Source organism: Apodemus sylvaticus, chromosome 13, assembly GCF_947179515.1.
Source record: "Apodemus sylvaticus chromosome 13, mApoSyl1.1, whole genome shotgun sequence".
Classification (NCBI taxonomy): Eukaryota; Metazoa; Chordata; class Mammalia; order Rodentia; family Muridae; genus Apodemus; species Apodemus sylvaticus.
In genome coordinates this window covers 18,707,533-18,723,099 of record NC_067484.1, presented here as the reverse complement: position 1 = coordinate 18,723,099, position 15,567 = coordinate 18,707,533, and positions in this window count along the sequence as shown.

Sequence of the window (15,567 nt, the reverse complement as noted above, 5' to 3'; positions counted from 1 at the left end):
GAGAGAGAGAGAGAGAGAGAGAGAGAGAGAGAGAGAGAGAGAGAGAGAGAGAGATTTGTTGTTTTTCATTTGACAGGCCTAGAGAAATGAGAGTACTTGCTTGAAGTCATACAGGAAGTTGTCTCAGGACCTGAACTGACCTTATGCTCAAACCCAGGCTCTCTCTATAGTGACATCATCAACTCCTTTGCTGTGGATCCTGGATCCTTCCCTGAAGATGTCTCTCATACAGTGACTATGAGCTGATGTGATTTTGATGCTTTCTGAAGCCTAATTTTGTGTAGTTGAAGTGTGTGACCTTGGATTTCATGTAAGAAGCACCCGTTTCCTCCTCATCACATCGAGAAGCTTGCTTTATGCATGCACGAAACCCTTTCCTCAGGCAGGGACTCAGTTGTCCTATACGTGACCAGAGGACTTTGTTCATTCTTAAGTACTTGTCTGGTGTCCTCCTTCCTATTGAAATAGCCCGTTGAGGGTCAAGGAGAGGGCTCATGGGACTTAGTAGGTGATCAAAAGGTCTTATAGAAACTTGCAGGATTCTGGATGGCTACTTCCCAGCAGAAAAAGAATCGCAAGAAACTGTTGGGAATGCAATTCTGAGTGGCCGGGCTGCAGAAAGCAGAGGTTTCTTTGCTGAGCTGCCTGAGTACTCCAGGGCACAGCCTTTGTAAGCATCACGTGGGAGTGGGCTTCTCAGTGACAAAATTGCTTGGGAGTGCTTGTAAGTAAGTCTCCCCTCACACTCTTGTTAGTAACACCAATTAAAAAAAAGAAAACATTGGTTCGCTACACTGAAGTTTGTCAAAATCATTACTTGGTGTGTCATGGGTTTCCTTTTCTTTCTGGAGTGTGTGTGTGTGTGTGTGTGTGTGTGTGTATGCATGTGTGCCCGTGTGAGCGTGCATGCGTGTGTGTTGCATCTTCCCTAGGAAAAGTCTGTCACAAAAGAGTACCACCTTTACTTTAAAACCAATCAACCAAAACCAAAACCTAAACCCAAACTAACCCCTAACCATTTATCCTTTCTTCTGCACAGATGTTTGTATTTTAAAAGCAATGCCTGTGTAAGGTGAGAAGGAGGGGCTTCAGGAAATGCTCATCAGGTGCCATTCTAGGGCTCTCTTATTCAGGGAACACCCAAGACATGAATTCTGAAGGTCCTCTTGCAGGAAGCATGCTGGTGTTTATAATGGCTTTAGTCCTGTTTGGTAAGCTGAGGGAGGCAGCCAGTGGTTTGGTGTTAAATCTCAGGTTTCCCTTAAGTACCAGCAGGAGCCGCAGGCCTTGATTAACTTAGCACAGCATCTAGTGGTTGTACTTCTTCCTTGCCTTTGTATAGCAGGTCTCAGCACGATATGACATCGGCAGGAGTCCTTCTAGGCAGTGAATTTTCCCCACAAAATCTACAGTTCTTCAAAATTGGCTTCAGGTGGCATTTTCAATGATTTTGAACCATCCACTTAGCCTGACTTGGTGGCAAGCGCAGTAGGTAACTAGTAGGAGAGGTTGTGGCTCTGATAATGATCTGAAGGTACCCAGAAGTCCATGGTGGAGAAAATTAGACCTTCAGAAAAAGATGCCAACTGTGTGTAGCCTCACCTGGCTAGCCTGCAATACAAGGGAACAACAGAATTATAGAACTTAACCGAGTCTGCTGGTCCCAAATGTCTTCTGCTGGCCATTCAAGGAGAACAGAAACTCACCAGCTAGATGTGACTGCTCCTTATTTCAAGCTCTCAGAGAAATCTTTAATATTGATCAGCATGACCTCTTTAACAAAAGACAATGATCAGGTCCTCTTCTCCAGAGATCCTGACTTAATGGGCCTTCCCACATAGGGCACTGGGATGAGGTGGGGTTTAAAAAAGCACCACAGAGAATGCTAATGCACAGCCAAGTCTGAAGAGTTTGACTAATGTCTTTATATGTTCTGGCTGCAAACATTTTTCCGCCTGCCTGTTCCAGTTGAGTGCTGAATTTCAGCATTACCTGGTAGGGTAGAAAGGTAGGCCCCCAACCCTACCTCAGGAGCACGATCTATGTGAAGGGGTCAGGTGATCCTTCAGCTCCTTGTCACAGGTATTGAGGTGTAACCTAGGGTAGCTGTCACTGAGGTGGAGAGAACCCCAAGCAACAGGAAGTGGGGTGAAGGGAGAGACATGGAAGCAATCGTCGTGGATTCCAGGATTTATGCTTAGTGGTCAAGTCATTCAGAAAATAAGCAAAACCAGATTTCATTTAGCAACAACAAAACCCAAACACAACAAAAACATGGTTCATGACTGTACAGACTGGTTCCATTCTCTGTCTCCAGATCAAAGAAGGTGGCAACACCCCAGCATTTTTAATATGCCTCATGGCCCATGGAAGTTAAATTGTACTTTCCTCACAGCCTTCTCAGGGTCACATCGACAGGAGGCTCCAGAGAAAGCTAGCTGCAGGTGGTATGCAATCTCAGAAATAGAGTGTGTAGCTTATGGAAATGGGACTCCCTCAGTAATTCACAAATTCCATTATGGACCTCCCTTTGCTCTGCAAACCAGATGCAATCAGGGCCAGGAGACATGTGGTTTCTTGATGTTCTTAGCCCTGAGGAAGACAGATGCACTGTCCTCTGGACCTAAGTTGAGGGGAATCAAAATCGGTGATGTCTTAGTGATGTTTCTAGTGTAGAGATAAAACACGGAGCTAAAGCAACTTGGTGAAGAAGAAAGGAATTATTTGGCTTACAAGTTACAGTCCCTTATGAAGGAAGTCAGGGTAGGAACTCAAGGCTGGAACCTGGATGGAGAAACTGAGGCAGAGACCATAGAGGAGTGATGCTTACTGACTTGCTTGTATGACTTTCTCAGCCTCTTTGTTTTCTCATACAACCAGGACCACATGCTCAGGGTGTACATCTACAGTGGGTTGGGCTCCTCTCCTGTCAATCACTAATCAAGAAAATGTCCCACCCAAGGCTTGCTTACAGACCAATCATAGGAAGGTGGGTATTTTTTTTTATTATTGCTTCAATTAAAGTGCTTTCTTCTAAGATGACCCTAGTTTGTATCAAGTTGATAGAAATCTAACCGGCATAGTGATTTTTATGAAGCATTGTTATAAACTTCAGAGGCATGCTGGAAACTTGGATGGAAAAACATTAGTTAAGATCATTAGTAGTCAGACAGAGTGTGTGAAATATCAGAGAGAGAGAGAGAGAGAGAGAGAGAGAGAGAGAGAGAGAGAGAGAGAGAGAGAGAAGAGAGAGAAAGACCATCTGGAATGGAACAGGCCATCATGGTGACAGAGAGAAGTGTAGTTAGAACTGACACAAAGGAGGAATGGAAGACTCACAGACAGAATCAATAAAGAAAGAAGAACAAAGAGACAAGAATTTTACAAAGACAGTGGAGAGGTGCTTCTAAGAACTGAGAGTGCGGCTGGAGGGTATGCTGGGAAGGAAGGGAGCTGGGCTAAGAAGGGTCATGAAGGAGCATGGAGGACTGTCTCCAAACCTTGTGTCCTGCTCTAAGGGCAGCAACCTTCAAGCTGTGACTTCACAGGCAGTCACCTCTTCTCTTCTGACTCTCTACCAAATGTGTTGACCACAGCAATAGTCAGTCTTTGCTCCCAGTGCCCTGTGGCTCCTGGAAAACCAGCTCAGTTCCACAATAGACAAACCCAGGCCAGCTTACCCAAGGGGGGAAATCAAAGACTCGGAATGGAGCTGAGGGCCTAACATTTCAGTCTTATCCAGTCCCTTCTTCTCCTTTATGCCTTAACCAGATTCCAAAATGAGCTTCCTTCAGCTTTTTGAAGAAGTTGGTTTGTAGTAGATATGAATTAAGGATTGTTTACATTCTGGAGGTCTCTAAAGACCTTTACCAATGTGTTTGTCATCTAGCCTCTCAGACACTCCTGATAAGTCGCCTATATTTAAGTATCAATGGCTATGAAAAGGTGGAGTTAATCTAGACATCACTGAAAATAAATCAAGTGTTAAAAGTATTTGAACACATGTTTTCTAAAAGGAGGGTGGTCTCTGATGAGCAAACCCACTGGGATAGTCATAGCAGTGCAATAAAAAGAGCATGGAGACAGGACTGCAGCCAAAGTCAGCTCTACTGCTTACTATGAGCCCATGTTGGGCTCGGATCCCTCTTGGTCTGTGAAGTGAGGATGCTGAAAACTGCCTCATAAGGAAGTGTGTGGAGGCCCAAGTGTCTGCCACCCTCATCTCCCCTTTTCCTGGGATTGTTCACCAGCTCTAAAGACTCCAGCTACAAAGATTTAATGAGAGGATTTGTTAGAATAAATATTTAGAAAGGCTAATCTTGTTGAAGCACCAATTTCTCTATAATAAATCCTGGGTTGGATACTAGTCAGTCAAAAGCATTTACTGAACACCTATTAAATGAGTCAATCACAAGGAATTAAAAATGAGCAAGAAGAATCACCTTTGCTGCAATGTTTCACACAGGTGGATGGAGGAGGGTAGGAGTTGGAGGTAGACAGACATTTAAAGAGACAATCACTAGTATCTATTAGCCTCCCAAACATAGGGTGGCTAAATATTCTGCAACATGTAGCCTACATCTGCGAAACAAAAGATTGTCGCGCTCACAATTCTGAAGGAATATGTCATCAGTCTTTGTATTGTAGCGACAAAGCATGTGGCTGGGACAGTGGAAAGCAGTAAGGGTGTATTTCACTCACACTTTCCAAGGTTTCAGTGCATTGTGACCAGAAAGGGGAAGTAGACATCACAGCATGGAAGGTAGACCAGAGAAGGGCCAGGGAACCTGTAGCTCCTAAGGACCAGTTCCTTCCAGTTTACCTCTTCCAACCAGACCCTACTTCCCACAGCTCTGTAACCTTCCGATAGACTCTCAGAGTTTGAACCCATCAGTGGCTAACACCATTCTTTAGGTTTGAGACACATTCTGGGTGGTCCCTGGAAACACATTCACAGACACATCAGAGGTGCGCTTCATTCATCTCCTAGGTGCTTCTCAATACAACCAACCTGGCAAGGTTAGCCATCCCAACGAGAAACTGTAACTGAAGTATGGACAGAAGAAAACCAGAAGCTGTACGTCTATCAAAAAGGTGTTTAATATCCTTACCCTAAGATTAGCTTTTAAGAGAACTTTTGACTGGTTATTAAAGGTTCTTGTGTCCTATTTATGTATATTTTTCAGCCATGATGGGCTCCCAGGATGTTTCCTCCTATGACTGTACTGTCATTTAGTAATTCCTTCACAGTCAAGGCTGAGGCAGTTGGTTCTGAGCTAAGGAGAGTGGAAATTCCACCAGGATTTTGGAGGGGAGATCAATGGAGTTCCTCTAAGAGTGCTCCAGCTCCAAACAGAAGTAAGGATGAGGATCTCGGAAATGGCAGAGACCTGCCATCCAGTTGGGTAGAAAGCCACCGTCTTTGGGTTTAGGGCGACCAGCTGCACACAGAGTGTTGCGTGCTGCACTGATGGTTCATCTGTGACATCTCTGCTGACACTTGTGGCTTTAAGACATAGCCATTCTAGAGGATGTAAACTGAAAGGTGACAGAGCCGCCCACCAAGGAGCGATATTATCATTCTCCCAACCACCCTCAGAGGACACAAAGAGAATGAAACTCATTACTGTCTTCTGAATTCAGAATTGGCCACCACGAACACTGGGGAGTTTTCTTCCAGGCACCTCCATGTTCATAGTCCAAGCAGCATGAGAAGTAGACAGATAAACACAGTTTTCCAGAGAGAGGATCATGCCATATGAACTCTTTTAAAGTAATTTTATTTTGAGACAGTGTAGCCCATCTGGCCTTGAATTTGCTGTAGTGGTAGCTAGATGCATAGGCATGACAAAATGTATTGATGGAAAATTCCTGTGGTAGAAATATTCTTTGGCTTATTTGGGTCTCTTTTTAGGATATATTGTAATACTCTGGGGTTGGGTCTCTAAAGTTCATTAGGTAGCTTGTAAGAAGAAGGTCAGGTTTTGTCAGTATAGGTGTGTAATGATTTACTTTACTGTTTGTGTGTGTGTGTGTGTGTGTGTGAATGTATATGTATGTGTGCATATGTGTGTGTGCATGTCTGTGTATGTGTGCATGTTTGTGTATGTATATTAATGTATGTTTGTGTTTGTGTGATCTCAGAGGTCAGAAGAGATCTCAGAGTCACAGGCATCGGTGCCCACTGGTGAGTATGCTGGGAACCAAATTCTGGTCCTCTCCAAAGCAAGTTCTTTTAATGGCTCATAGTCTCTCCAGGCCTGAATCTAGCCTCATAAGCAACATTTAGAGAGTAGCAACAAAGCAGAAGGCATTTTACTGTTCTCTCTCCTTTCTTGTGACATTAAAGCTGTGGATACATGATATTTCCCTGCATCTCACACACAGTCACTGGCTCTGTGGGGTTGAAGGAAGGGAGTCTGATTTTCTCGTCCTCTAAGACATTGGATGGAACTTAAGTGCAGCAAATCAGTGATGGCTTCCCAAAACCCATTTCAAATTTGCTAAGCCCTTAAATACCCAGAATCCGTTTCTGCTTATAATACCTACAATGGCTTCTGTTTCCCTGTGTTGAATCCTGACTGATAGGCTCCAAGAAAGGAACGGGAAGGTGCTTTGTGAGATGAATTGGAGGAAGGGATAATTAGAAAAGCATCTGGCGGGGGTGGGGACAACACTTTTTAGGATAAGGGAATATAGATTTCAAGCATCCCAGACAGACAGATGAGAGTTCCCAAGTGGGAATGACAGACGAGCCTTTCTCCACGCTTGGCGCTTCCTCATCGCCAGCTGAATGGGCTATGGTTTTTATTAAGACCCAGACTTTAATAATAATAATAATAATAATAATAATAATAATAATAATAAATCTAACTTGAATCTCCATTTGTTGTTACTGGGAAGCAAGTTATCTCAATGCCTAGAAGGTACATTGTCATGGAGCCCCCAGAAGGATCCTGCAAAGACAGATGCACCTGGAAAGGCAGTGCCATTTCCTTTCCGAAGCTGTCCTTCATCACCCTGCTGGAGACCACAAACTGCTGTCCTCTGCACTTCTTGATCACCTCCCTCCCTGGGGGATAGCAAACCAGAGGGACCAGGTGTTCTTTGACACAGCAAACCAGAAGAAAAATCACTACCTGAGGAGTGAGGAGACATGGGCTCTATATTTAGCTCTGCTGCCTATTAGCTATTAGCAGGATGACCTTGGGAAAGTTTAATTAACGAGCAAATGTAGGAATCTTGTGGCTCTGCCTGCTTCTCTCCAGTCTGAACGCTGCAACCTTAACTCAGACAATGGTCATTTCTGCTGTGGAAACTTTTGCTTTCTCTGTGTCCTCCACCATCCCGTCTTAGGACATCTGGAGGAATTTTGAGAAAATACATGTTACTTCATATAATTTTTCCTTTTAGTCTCTTTAATGCTTCCCAGGACCCCCAGTATGTCAGACCTCCTGAGAAGTGTGGCAAACCTGTGGAGTGTCAGACCTCCAGAGCAGTCTGGTTTGCCTCAGTGGTTCTACCTGCTTTTCTTACAGAGGGGTTTTAAACCCAGAGTCAGAGAGTTCATCCCAAGAGGTATATAACTTGATCTGGTGGAGTGTGGGTAGAAACTAGCAGCTTGTTGGTGCTATCTTTATCTCAAGATTAAGAAATAGATCAAGCCTTACTAGCATTTCCTATAAGGTGTCCTGGCTTGAAGCACCTCTTAGATACTCCTCTGTCACATATGGTTCTTGTCTATCATGTATCAAGATGAGTATTGTAAAGTTAAGAGGGTGGTTGGAACATTTGCTCTCTCTGAAGCTGGATCAGACCACCTGGATCAATACATTCTGTTGGTTAATAGCCTTATATTTGTATGATGACCATTCTGGGGAAGTGTGGGAATATCATGGTTTAGAAGGATTTACTTAAAGTGGATAATCTGCAATTTTTTAAGAAGATAAATGTAAGCCCCCAAAACTGCAAGAAATTTGTGGGGTTGTGTACTCAGTTTTGATTAGGTGCTCATCATGAGGCAGCTTAGGAAGCTAGAGTGAAAATATGTATTAAATACTTTTTTTTCTGGTAGAATTACACATCAAAGAGTATACAGACACAGACTTAAGTAGAGCTATTGGTTTTGGACCTGGGGCTTTCCTCAGCTTGTGTCCTTTGGTATAAGACAATGATATGGGCTCCTTGGTTATTGATGCACATGATGCATTTATGTAGATTGTTTTCTTGCACCACCTTTTCTGTGGACTCTAATGAGACACACATTATAATTTAGAATATTTTTACTGAAAAATTATTTGGAATGTTTAATCTGTATATTTATTGTCAGATATTTACTTGGCACAACAAAAATAGTTAAGTGTCATATGCCATACAAAAGTATGCTGTGGAGAGGGCAGGTTATGGTGACCTTCAGTATAAAATGGCCAATTGCCTTCTGACATTAGGACCAGTCTCAGCATGCAGAACCCAGCAAGAAATGGCCCTCTGCACAAGTCACTCTCGAAGTAATCTGTTTTTCCTAGACACCAGAACTCCGTCAATAAACCATAGGGATTGACGGAGTGTCATAGTATAGGCAACAGAAGAAAATTGGAAAAGTGAATTGTAGGTGGCTAGTGACTGGTAATAAATAAACGGCTTATTCCTGTTTTAGAAATGTCTGGGACCAGTAGAGAAATCTAACCAGTGGAACTGTACAAGAGTGGGCCACTTAATCCCACATAAATAGAGTGACTATTTTCTGCTTCTCTAAGCGATATGGCTTTTCAAATGCCAATCAAAGCCACATCTGCCTGTTACTAATCCTCTCCAGATGGTTGTGTGATATAAGAAGTTACACCAATGTTCACTGCTTTGGGCTGACATAGAACTCTTACTCTTGTCTATCCTCTTTTGAATTAAAACATTTTAACTTTATCTATCTATCTATCTATCTATCTATCTATCTATCATCTATCTATCATCTATCTATCTATGTTTGAGTGTGAGTATGTGCCCTAGTGCCTGTGCCACACCCCTCATGTGCAGGTCAGAGGACAGATTTTTGCAGTTGCTTCTCCAGCCATGTGGGTCCCAGGGACTGAACTCAGGTGGTCAGTGTTGGCATTGTCACCTGCTGAGCAATCCTCCATTCCCTTTAAAAGAGGATGCATCCTGCAGGGAGCACATCAAGCTCATGATAGTTTAGTGTAACTACCTAAACCATGAAGCCATGGCAGTGTTCTGGGCCAGCATTAGGACCCCGGGAACGTGAATTCCCTAAAAGAATAGAAAAATGGTCTTCAATGTGCAAAACGGCTATGATTGGAGGTTACCTGTTGTGTATTTCACAAGATCCCATGTTTTACTGTTATTGAGGATGATTGAGCAGTGGGCATGCTGGCACTTATTTTCACTGTAGGCCATTATGTAGGCCAGGTTGGTTTTGAACTCATGATCCCCCTTTTCCACCCCAGCCTTTTTTTCTGAGGGCTGAGATCAGAGAGTGCAGCATCATCCTGTCTGACCTCATTTCCTTGCTTCCCTAGCAAGCACTTGCAACTGCTCAGTGCTGCCCCTTCTGGTCACTGCTGCTCAGTGCTACCCCTCCCAGCAGCTGATTATTTCAATGGATTCAGCCAAGAAAGAAATCAAAGCTGTTTGACAATAGATAGAATTTTTCAGATAGAATTTATCAGCCACTTGCTAACTAACTTGAAGGGTTATTTTTTTATCTCAATTTCATATTTTGTTTTGGGGGTAGGCTGGGATGGGGGAAATAACAAATTATCTATCTTGAAAGACCAGGTGGAAGGCTGGTGGTGGGATGGGGGCTTGATACCACACCAATTGACTAAACTGATGGGAATTTGAATGAGTTCAGTCACAATGCTCAAGGCTCTCAGCAGGGAGTGTCAACAAAGTTTTGCTCTGGGGTAGTAGACAGAGAGCGTTATGGTGAGGAAAAGGTCTTGCTGCAGTGAGGCACACAGAGAAAGGAATATGTTGCAAAGGGGGAGCTCTTTGGAAAGACTGGAATGAATTTCTTCTATCTTCTGATCATCTACCTTATGGTTCCCTGTTGGCAGTTGGCGGTGTGGGGTGAACAAGGGTGACCATAGTTTTCACTTCACACCACTGACTCAATAGTAGCCTCATGGTCAGGGTAAGGCTGGGGCCAGCCTATGCATGAATCATGTGGTAGATAAAGGAGTTTCCAGTTCTCTACAGTCTTTGCTTCTGACACCTCACCCTGCTTCTAATTCTCTTTCCTCTCTCTCTACATTCTCTATGATATATAGCACCTTCATAATGTTCCGCCCCAGGGCCAATACTATGGAAAGGACAAATCACTCTGCTCACCCTTCTTGCTTGTGATCACATCCAGATGGCCTATCTCCCTCCATGCAAAAGTGTGCATAGGCGTCAGGGAATAGACAAGATATGACACATGTACCCTGTAGCATCTTAGTCCATTGTTTGCCCCCTGTGCATCCTTGGGTTTCGTTCAGTATTGTATACCATGAGACAGAAGTGGAAGGCACAGCTTATATCTTCTGTTACCAGGTGACTATGGAACATGCATATAGTGTGTCTTAGGGTTTTACCACTGTGAAGAGACACCATGACCAAGGCAACTTTTATAAGGGCAACATTAAATTGGGACTGGCTTACAGGTTCAGGGGTTCAGTTCATTATCATCAAGATGGGAGCATGGCAGCATCCAGGCAGGCATAGTGCAGGAGCTGAGAGTTCTACATCTTCATCTGAAGACTGCTAGCAAAAAACTGGCTTCCAGGCAGCTAGGACTAGGTTATAAAAGGTATTAAAGCCTATGCCTACAGTAGCATACACCTCCAAATAGTGCCACTCTCTGGGCCAAACGTATACAAACCATCACATGGTGACAGCAACAGCTCATATCCTGGTAGCCTGGGAGACAGAGGCTTCTTTGCAAATTCACTGTATATAGAGTGGAGCCCTGCGAGTCTGTGAGGGGATGGACCTGGGAAGTGTTTCTGTGCTCCAGACACGCAACATTAAGTAGTAAGTAAGATGGCTATGACAGGGAGTGAGCAAAAGAAGGGTTGATAGAGAGAAAGACAGACAGACAGAAAGACAGAAAGACACAGAGAAAGAAAAATATAGGAGGGAGAAGCATATATAAAATGTTATATTTTAGCATCTTTAATTACACCTAGATCTCCCTGAGTTTTCAACAGGTGCCCCACACTTTCACTTTTTGTTGTTCTTCACGAATGCTGTACCTTTCTGAGTGTCTACCTCATGAAACGTCTTGGGGGATTCGATAAGAAAGTCCTTTGCAACCTCCACACAGGATGTGAGTTGCCGCCGGAACCAGAGCTGCTTGGCCTGCTTGCCTCACCTTACCAAGGGAGGGCTCTCCCACGGTCTATGGGAGCACATCCCTCAGTTCATCTAAGCCAGGATTAGCTGCCATTTTCCTCTGCCATGTCCAGTTTCTTTCTGCTACTAGAGAAGAAAGCATTGCTACAGTGTTGAGAGAAGTTGAGCGAGGCCTGCGTTAGACATGTGACTGAACCCAGTAGTCCCACAGCCGTATCCACTGTGCTGTCTGCTTCATTGCCAGCACGATTATGAATTCAAGAACAAGCTTCTGAAATGAACCCTCAACTGGGAGAGGCAGTAATAGCGCCGGTTATTAGTAATTCTTCCTGGATGGGTTAGGGCGTGAGCAATAGAATTAAATGAATTTCCTTTGAAAGATCCGTGGTGCCAAGTAAGAGATATAAATGCTACATTATGTGTTGAAAATACCTCCAGGGTTTCATTTATAGACTTGTTTATATTTATATATTTATTTGAATGTTTATGACTCTGTCATTTTCATGTTGGTATCCCCCCCCCCCCCCCCCCCCCCCCGCTCATTATGGCTTTATGGCTGTTGGTGGGAAGCCAGTGGCTGTGCACACCATCCCGTGATTTGATGAGGGGACAGGATCCAAGAGAGGAAAATAAGTTTAATTCGATAACTGGGGAAAGTCTTCCCTTGGAGGTTAAGTTGAAAAATGAAGCAAGGGGGTCTATGTGTTTTAGGGGGATCTTAGAAAGTGCCTGTTAGGAGCAGGGGAATGTCACCTCTTGTTGCTCTTTAGAGGACTGAGACTTGGTGGCTTGGGGTGGAGGCTGTGCAGAGGTCTCAGAACAAATGGCTGGAAAGTCAGGACAAGATGCCAGGCCTCTCTGTGTGGCTAATCTAAACCCATCCCCCACCCCACACACATAGGCCCTGTGAGCCCTCGGGTGCAGCAAGCACTGTGTCTGGAGCCCACAGCTCTTCTAGGGGCCCATGAATGTGTTTTATTTTCTTTTTAAAACCAGAAGAAAATGCATAGAGTCCAAATCATATTCTTTTTGTCTTGATATCAAGGAAGTCACATAAAATACAATGTTTAATATTTTTTATGGAGGAAAAGACCAACAAAAAGTAAAATGTCTGGGATCCCTCACAAGACCAGTAGGCCTGATGACATAGGCAACTTAAAGAGTAGCAGGGAATATGGGTGGCCCCTATAGACGCCATTATGGGTTAGGGTCTCTGAGTTAAGTTAGCATGGGTCAAAAGTCTTTCTCAGCAACCCCAGAGAGACCATTTCAAATAGGGAATCGGGGCCTGTGGTGCAATCCACTAAGATGGGTGAGTGAAGAGTCCCATAGATAACCTATATTGACAAATACCTACTCAGTGTAGAGGCTCTGTTGGTCTTCTCACTTTATTTTTCTTTGACTCTCCCAAATTTAAGATACAAAGTCTTGGGCTGGAGATATGATTCAGCCATTAAAAGCTAGGCACACAACCAAAAATATGACACAGTCTCACTGGCCTCAATCCTACATCTTCTTCTTACCTCCTAGGATTACAGGGATGTGCCATGGTGTCTAGCCCTGATGCACTGACGATGCACCGACAATGCTCTGGGTCTTGGTAGAGAAGCACAGGGAACAAGTGAGTGGGAGGCACATGTGCATGGGCAGTGGCCCACCCACAGAGAGTTCCATGTAGTCATGGTGTATGGCACACATCCAACTGGGGTATCTAGATTGGCTTGCATTTCCTTCCAACCTGGTCTCTCAGGGGACTCCCCGGTCTTAAGAAAGGATCTTCCACTTCTTAGCTGCTTGAGTTTCTTTCCACCATCACTTGCCACACCCAAATGTACCAGCTGATCTCCAATGATATCATCTTTGTGATGGTTTGTATGTGCTCATCCTAGGGGGTGGCACTATTAGAAGGTGTGTCCTTGTTGGAAGAAGTGTGTCACTATGGGAATGGTCTTGGAGATCTACCTCCTAGATGCCTGAGCATGCCCCGTCTGTTCCTGGCTTTGTTTGGATAGAGATGTAGAACCCTCAGCTCCTCCTGTACATGCCTGCCTGGATGCTGCCATGCTTCTGCCATGATGACAATGGATTGAACCTCTGAATCTGTAAGCCATCCCCAATTAAATGTTGTCATTTATAAGATTTGCCTTGGTCATGGTGTCTGTTTACAGCAGTAAAACCCTAACTAAGACAATCTTTCTTATCACCTTTGAGGCCAAGTTGCTTCAGATACTGTCTCCATCTCCCAGATGTGGGAGTGGCTTCTAGACCAGTTCTTTTCTTTCTCCTGGAGCCTGCCTTCCCTCTGATGTCCACACAGCAAGGAACCTGGCCCTTTGAATATGTAGCGCAAATCTGTCCCTCCAGGAATTTCCTATCTGCGTAGACACAGCACAGTATAGATTGGAAACTAGAGTTACCAGATTTTATTGTCTGTCTCTTGCTAGTTCTCTGATATCCTACCTCCTGTCACTTTCACTGAGATGAACCTTTTATAACTATTGTTCCCTCTGCTTAGAATACCATTCCTATTGCTGGTCAGTCCTGTGGCGGCATCTCCTTAGAAAGGCTGTCTCTTGCCCTCCTCAACGACATTATAATCCCTATCTTCTCCTCCCCAGTTTCCAAGCCTTTCTACCATCTACTCACTCTTTTAGAGCACTCCCTACCACCTGACAATCTTCTGGCAAGATCTGGCTACTGGCAAGAAGACAAGGTGTTTCACTCATCATTCAGGGCCTCTGTCAAGTGACATGATCAAGTAATGTCTGCTGAACAAACAGGCAAGACTGACTGCCGTTCATTAAAACCATTCGAACACTTGTCCCAATAGGCAGGCTTTCCATTATGTGGAACTTCTGGGCCTCTTGCTAGCTCTGCCAACCTTGGAACTCTGCAGACATGGCCCTGAAACAACCCAATGTCTGGCTTTCCCATCTTGTGATCTTGCTGCTTTTGGAAAGTGTTTCTAAGACATACTTGGGTCAGACCATCCCCTGTAGACACTTGCAGAGGCTTCCATGGCTTCAGAGTGACTCACAACACTTTATCCTCCTCAAGGTACCAACTGCTGCCCTGGCCTGCCTCATATCTTAGCCAGCCTGAACCTTTTCTGCTCCCACAGACATAACTCATAGATCATAAATTACTGGTTTAGTACCCGACATGGTTACTGCTGAAACCACTCTTCAAATTGACAGGAAAAGGAAAGGGGGAAGACAAAATCATTCTCTTTAATACATTTCAGACTGCACTATGGGAGGGAGAATCAAAGGGGGAGTCTGAGGAGCTGGGAAGGGAAGGGATGCTGGGATCAATTCTCCACAAACATTCTGTCCACAATCTCTTCTGGAATCCATGGAACTCTTGCAGTCCCGATGGATGCAAGGAAGGTCTGCTATGAAGGGCTAAGGAGTGGTGCTCATCTGTTGGAAGGGGGTGCACAGCAGGCAGGTTGTCAGAGGGAGAGGTTGGAAGGGGGTCCTGAGCCTATCCTCAGTGGGAGGAAGGGGTAGGACTGAAGTTCAGAGTAGTATACAACCTTGGTGCTGAGTTCTGAACCTGTATGGCCAATTTCTAAAACCTTATAAGCACAAGGCCCTTGCAGCAAAGGGGGTAAATGTGGTGTCAGGGAGAATGTGGCTGCAGGCTTTTCTGAAGAGCATGTGGTTTATTTGGAAGTGGGTGGGCAGCCGTGGAGGGACCTTGGTGTAGACGTCAGTCATCGGATCAGTAGCTTAAGCTTAGAAAGCCTCTCTTGGCCTCGAAGGCCAAGGTGGAGCCTTACCTACTGGTCAACTGAAAAGTGCTAATTAATGGTAAGGTGACATGCTTTCAACTTTTCTTAGAGAGATATTTGAGGTTTGTATAGGGTTGGCATACAGAGAACATTAGGGTAATTCTATAGGGGATACTGAGAATTCATGTGAGGATCAGTAATGATTTAAACAAAAAAGCCCTCTGGTGTCAATTTTATGTGTAATCTTGGTGGGATGTAGTTCCCACAATGCCCTGTTATATGATTAACTGCTAACTCTCAGGTTTTGGTGGGAAAGTATCTTGCATGTGTAAGGTGATTAGCTAGCTTGAAGAAAGGGAAATTATTCATGGTGATTGTAGGACAGACCTCACTGGATCATTGGAAGGACTTTGAAGACAGCACTGAAGCTTTCCTGAGAAAAGAAACCTGCTGTGGACAGTGGCTCTACCCTCCCTGGTGAG